The sequence below is a fragment of the Urocampus carinirostris genome, chromosome 4 (genome assembly GCF_059441175.1).
Source record: "Urocampus carinirostris isolate Australia breed hairy pipefish chromosome 4, RoL_Ucar_1.0, whole genome shotgun sequence".
NCBI classification, from domain to species: domain Eukaryota; kingdom Metazoa; phylum Chordata; class Actinopteri; order Syngnathiformes; family Syngnathidae; genus Urocampus; species Urocampus carinirostris.
This window is the reverse complement of record NC_142352.1, coordinates 14,495,564-14,502,537: the sequence shown is the minus strand read 5'-3', so window position 1 is coordinate 14,502,537 and position 6,974 is coordinate 14,495,564. Positions and strand designations below refer to the sequence as shown.

At 37.5% G+C, this 6,974-nt stretch overlaps 1 protein-coding gene across 1 annotated transcript in view; it reads left to right on the top strand.

The window, feature by feature from the left end:
* Positions 1–2,185, top strand: part of gpc5a (glypican 5a) — a 200,620-nt gene extending 198,435 nt beyond the window's left edge. The window contains exon 9 of the mRNA XM_088333721.1: positions 1–2,185. This exon is cut by the window's left edge and continues 279 nt beyond it. The gene's annotated coding sequence lies outside the window, so the exon portion shown is untranslated.
* The last annotated feature ends 4,789 nt before the right edge of the window (positions 2,186–6,974 follow it).

The window sequence follows — 6,974 nt, the reverse complement described above, 5'->3', positions numbered from 1 at the left end:
CTGGAGTACATATATTGTTGATTGAGTATTAATTAGACTGGAAATGGGCATCTCTGCGCCTGAAAGGAAAAAACATTTCACCTTTATTATTATAAACTCACAGGATATACAATATTTTTCCTTTTTTTCTTTTTGTAGTTTATATATATTTCTTAACTCTGTGTATTTTATTTATTTTAATATATTTAATTGATTTTTATTAATATTTTATATTATTATTTTTGTATATATTTTTTTAGATTTATAAGTTAGTTTTTTTTCCATTATTCTCATTTTTATGTTTTATTTTATTATATTTATCCTATATTTTTTTGTTTTTTTTACATATATTTGTTACTTTTTTAAATTCACCTTTTACATTTTTTTATTATGTTTTATTATTTTTTATATTTTCCATTTAAAAGGATTACAATGAATTTTTGTTCTTTGATTTTTTAATTTTTTATGTATATTTTTTCACTTTTGTATTCATATGTGATCATATATTATATATTTATATATATATATATATATATATATATATGTATATATCTAATAGAAGAAAATAAAGCTTCAGCAATTTTTTCAAAAGGAAAAATAATTAAATGCAATTTGCAAACACTGAACTAAATTTTTTTGTTCATTTCCCTTTTATTATTATTATCAGTTTAAGGATGTATTGAAATAAGGAAACGTCTCAAGAAATGTTAAATTAATATCATTTTTTTATTCTATGTGTAGTGTATATATGCAGAGATAAATGAAATTAACTTCTGCTCTGAAAATTCAATCATTTCTCTTTGACGATACATGAAATGTAGACAATTTCCATTTTGAGCCTGCTAGCTTGTCTTGCCTACAGAAAATCGATTATTCGCGCAAATGTTACGGATGTTGGACCAATTGTCCACTTATAAGACGTGTCCTCTTTTGCTAATTCCGAAACTTAAGCAATATGACATTATGACACAAGAAAACTAGTAAAATTAGCATTCGTATGTTGCGGAAATTTAGTGTATCTTAGCGCTAACATGCTCTTTCTCGTCCTTGGTAAGGTTTTTTTTGAGTTCTCCCTGTGAAATTTTTTATTCCAGATTGGAATCATCCAAAGTCGAAGAGGATTATACATTTGACCCCAGGGATATGACATGAATTCATTTTGAGGTGGGGACATTAAGGTGAAATTGATGTATAACAGGGGATAGAAATCTATGCTAAGTAGCTAACGCCTTCCAAACCTTTGGCACCCCAGATATTAACATTCAAATAACATAATAGTTCATAGTTAGTTCTAATTACGTGTAATATAGATGTGTTTATGATTAAATAACATTACAAATAGATAAACATGTAAAGGAAAAATGCATTTTTAATTTACGTTCAGTCTAATGTGACTTGAGCTGGTAAAGCGGAGTTTGTGGTTGGATGCAAAGGAGGGAGAAGACATCGTATTAGAAATATAACTAGTTTTAAAACTTCAAATTGTGAGGATTTATAAGATTTAGTCGCTTAACAATTGTCTCGATCATTGATTGGTATCAGCCATATTCCTTAGAGATCATGTATTGTCTTCATATTTTTCTATTATCTTGAGCTTTTTTGCATGTTTATCATGTCTCACTTCTCCCTTTGACATAACTTGTGACCCATAGCGAATACATACAAAAATATAGTTTTATGGTCTTTTACGAAGCACACGTGATTCTGAAATTGTATGAAAAGAAAGAAAGGCATTGTGGGAGGGAGTTCAGCCCATAGCATCTCTGCATTTTCACGATGCTGTGACGCAATCTAAAACCAAACTAGCATTTTACAGGATGTGGTTTTGGGCATGCAAAATAATGTGTTTTTGATGTGATATATTGGGGAGCAGCCGTAAAGACTGGCTGTAAAACAAAAATCATATTCCAGACTGAAAAGTGAGAACACCTTAAAGTGGAGACGCTGTACCCTGGGGTAGTGTATTCCTTCTGCGGTTTGCAGTTTGTACGTACTTCAACTCTTATCCGGCATTTGTACTGTAGCAAGTTTCAACTGCATACCAAAAAATGTACATAGACATTTTCAACTGAAATTTCTGTTGTTTTCAACTGTTTTTGGTGTTTCTGATTTTTGTAAATGCAATAAATGTAATAATTGTGTTTTATGTTTGGCAAAATTCCCACTGTTATTTTTTCATGGAATAAACTTAACCTTTATTAAAACACCTTATCCTTTCTGAATGTGTCTGTTCAGAGTTGCCCTGTTTTGTCTACAATAGTCCCCCTTTTGATTATTCAAAAATCATATTTCGCAAGTGTGCAATCGCCCAAATATCCGCTGATGCTTTCAATTCTGTTCGTGACGCCAAATTTGGGTTTCAAAATCTTGTCCAGAAGAAAGACATGACACTGCATGCATTACGTAATGCATTTATAATCATTTTGACATCAGGAACACCAATCTCATCAACACCACTGAGGAGATCATTTCTTCCTCATGCCACAAGGCTCTTTAACTCCACCCGGGGGACTAAAAGCTCACATTAAACCCCACCCCCACATTTGCATATTACCCTATTTTTATTACAGTGTGTAGAAAGTTGTATAACGCAACATCATTTTCAAATGTTGGCTCATTTTTTATCCACAATATTCGATTGTTTGAAATAATCCAGCAAAGTCTATCCAAAGCGTACCTGTTTCCACAGATGCTATCAATTCGTCCGTGATGCCAAATATTTGTTTAAAAAATGCTGTCCAGAAGAAAGACCTGACACCCCGTGTTACATAACAATTTCAACCTGAGAAACTCCAATCTCATCAACAACACCAAATTGTTGTCGACTCCATGTTGGCTCTGGTCCTTGACAATGATACTAAAACTTGTTTTTTTCTCATCCGATTTTCAGAACATGTTAATATCTAGAATTTGCAAAATCACGAACCAAAAACGCTTATGTAACAATTTCAACATAAGAAAGACTATTCTTATTAACAACATTGAATTTGGACTCTTCAAGTGACCATCACGTTCTTGTTCTTGGTTTTATAGGACAGTTACATACAGTGGCTTGCGAAACTATTTGGCCCCCTTGAACTTTGTGAACTTTTGCCACATTTCAGACTTTAAACATCAACATATAAAACTGTATTTTCTTGCGAAGCATCAACCATAAGTGGGACACAATCATGATGTGGAACACATTTAATTGGATATTTTAAACCTTTTTAACAAGTAAAAAAGAAAAAGCGGGTGTGCAAAATTATTCACACCCTTCACTTTCTGTGCAACAAACTCCAGAAGTTCAGTGAAGATCTCTGAATGATTCAATGTTGATCTAAAAGACTAACGATGATAAATGCAATCCACCTGTGTGTAATCAAGTCTCTGTATAAATGCACCTGCACCTCGTCTCAGAGGTCTATTTAAAGCGCAGAGAGCATCATAAATAATAAGGAACACACCAGGCAGGTCCGAGATACTGTTGTGGAGAAGTTTAAAGCTGGATTTGGATACAAACAGATTTCACAAGCTTTAAACATCCCAAGGAGCACTGTGCAAGCAATAGTATTAAAATGGAAGGCGTATCAGACCATTGCAGATCTACCAAGAGCGGGCCGTCCCCCTAAACTTTCAGCTCATACAAGGAGAAAACTGATTAGAGATGCAGCCAAGAGGCCCATGATCACTCTGGATGAACTGCAGAGGTCTACAGCTGAGGTAGGAGAATCTGTCCGTAGAACAACAATCAGTCGTATACTGCACAAATCTGGCCTTTATGGAAGAGTGGCAAAGAGGAAGCCATTTCTTAAAGATATCCATAAAAAGTGTTGTTTGAAGTTAGCCACAAGCCACCTGGGAGACACTCCAAACATGTGGAAGAAGGTGCTCTGGTCAGATGAGACCAAAATCGAACTTTTTGGCAACAATGCGAGACGTTATGTTTAGCGTAAAAGCAGCACAGCTCATCACCCTCAACACACCTTCCCCACAGTCAAACATGGTGGCGGCAGCATCATGGTTTGGGCCTGCTCTTCTTCAGCAGGGACAGGGAAGATGGTTAAAATTGAAGGGAAGATGGATGGAGCCAAATACAGGACCATTCTGGAAGACAACCTGATGGAGTCCGCAAAAGACCTAACCCTGGGATGGAGATTTGTCTTCCAACAAGACGATCCAAAACATAAAGCAAAAGCTACGATGGAATGGTTCACCAAAAAAACATATCAAGGTGTTAGAATGGTGTTAGAAGTCAAAGTCCAGACCTCAATCCAGTTGAGAATCTGTGGAAAGAACTGAAAACTGCTGTTCACAAACGCTTTCCATTCAACCTCACTGAGCTCGAGCTGTTGCAAGGAGGAATGGGCAAAAAGATCAGTTTCTCGATGTGCAAAACTGATAGAGACATACCCTAAGCGATTTGCAGCTGTCATCGCAGCATAAGGTGACGCTACAAAGTATTAACTCAATGGGGCTGAATCATTTTGCACACCCACTTTTTCGCTTTTTATTTAATCAAAGAAATAACAGTTTTATATCTTTGAAGTCTGAAATGTAGCAAATGGTCACAAAGTTCAAGGGGACCAAATAGTTTCGCCAGCCACTGTAACTCGAAATCCTTTCTGTTTTAGATCTGCTTTCTCCATACCTTCTACAATCGTTTTTGGGGGGAATCAAAGACCCTCCAGACTTCAATGGACCTGGTCGGGAATTGTTCCTCTCCCAGCTTTAGTAACTCCTAAAACGTTGTTCCATATAGTGGCGGCGTTGCACTCGCTGACATTTCACCTCCTATTTAATGGGATCCTTGATCACACAGCAGCGCCATGGATCACTGCCCAAGTCGTTTCCAGGTTATTAATACCGAACAAAAGTCGCCTTTCGACGAGTCCTGGGATTATTTTCAGAGACGCCTAGCTAGCCGCATTGGCTTGCCAGGTTGGTGTAAATAATCTCGGTAGATTTTGACTTAAAAAAATCTGGTCGTTTTCCTTGATCATCGAAATGCTTGCAATGAAAAATGCTGGTAATGCCAGGGCTGTACTATTTGTGGTCAATGTTTGCATCATTGTGGTTGGTCTCCATACTCTTTAAGGTTGGTTTATTTTATTTATACTCAGAAAGTTTCTCTCTCTCTGTCTTTCTCTCTCTCTCTGTCCCTCTCTCCCGCTCTCTTTCTCCCTCTCTCTCTCATTCTATCGTTCTATCTTTACCTCTCTTTCTATTGTTCTATCTATCTTTTTTTACCTCTCTTTCTATTGTTCTATTGATCTTTTTTACCTATCTATCTATCTATCTATCTATCTATCTATCTATCTATCTATCTATCTATCTATCTATCTATCTATCTATCTATCTATCTATCTATCTATCTATCTATCTATCTATCTATCTATCTATCTATCTATCTATCTATCTATCTATCTATCTATCTATCTATCTATTTCTCTCACCTACGTTCTATTTCTGTTCTTTCTCTGTCTTTTTTCGGTCTTTTTTCCATTTATATGACTCCGCCCTTTTCACTTTTTGTCTCATTCAATCTTTCTCTTCTCACTCTCTCTTTCACTTGTTTTCCCTCTGTCTATCGTACTTACTTTCTTTCTCATGAATCTCTCTTCTCTCGTCTCTTGTTTCCTATTTCCCTTTTTTATTTTTCTCTCCATCTCTCTTTTCTCTCTCTTTTTTGTCTCTTTTGCCTTTATTCCTCTCTTCATTCATTTTCTCTTACCCCTCCTTCCTACCTTCTTCCTTTCTTTATTTTTCTCTCCAACTGTTTTTTCCCTCTATCTTTTATTTTTCCCCTCTGCTTCTTTCTCCTTTTCTCCCATCTGTCACTCTCTCTTTGTTATCTCTTCCTATCCCTCCCTTTTTAATTTCTCTTTCTCCCTCACTTTCTTTTCATCCTCTCTGTCTTTTTCTCCCTCTATCTTTCCCTTGTTTGTCTTGTCCCTCGTTCTCTTTTGTCATTTCCCTCTCCCTTTTCTTTAATCTTTTACCCCCGTTTTCCCTTATTTCCTCTCTCTTTCCTTTCCCTTATCTCTCCCCCTCTTTTTCTATTGCATTAATTATTTTTACCTCTCACTCTCTTTTTTTCTCTCATTTTCTTACTCTCTCCTTATTTTTCCCTTTCTCTCTCTTCTTTCTCTTCTTCACCTTTCACCCTTTCTGTTTATTCTTTGTCTTTCTCTCTTTCTAGTCTGTCATATTTTTAAAAGTGCGTCGACACGCTAGGCGGTTAAGCTTCTCCGGCATTTAATTAAGAATCATGAATTTTTCATGATTGTAAATGGAAGTGGCACAACATCCCCCCTCGGTGGCGCCAGATCAACGGATCGGCCGTTGGTAAAATATTGAATATTCCGTCCATGTCACAAAATATTTCCCTTTTTTATCAGCCTGCCGACGAAAACTATAAAACAATTCGCCGCTTGAAGGTCAAGTCACATTTGACTGCCCCGACATTTCTTTTCAGAGCTCGGGACAATATGAGAACGATTTTTTTGGGGGGGGGGGGAACGTTAATGTCAAGGGGTTTTGAGGGTGACCTCTTGGTACGATGGACTGGTGTCATGGCGCCAACAGCCCTGGTCGCTGATTGGCTCCCTGCCACTTTTTAAACCCCTCGGCTCCCCGCTACTGGCATCAGACCGTTCTGTGAACCTATGCTCTCAGCTAGGCAAGCTCTATACTATCCGACATTCTCCTGCCCTGTTTTCTCCTGCTGCCGACCTCTTTTCTGGACTCGTTACTGCCCTTGCTCCTCTGTCTCGGCCATCGACCTGTTTTGCCCTGTTTCCTGCCGGATACCTGTTGCCGACCTGTTTCTGGACCAGTTTCTGGCTTGCTCCTCTGTCCCGGCCATCGACCTGTTTTGCCCTGTTTCCTGCCGGATACCTGTTGCCGACCTGTTTCTGGACCAGTTTCTGCCTTGCTCCTCTGTCCCGGCCATCGACCTGTTCTGCCCTGTTTCCTGCCGGATACCTGTTTCCGACCTCTTTTCTGGACTCGTT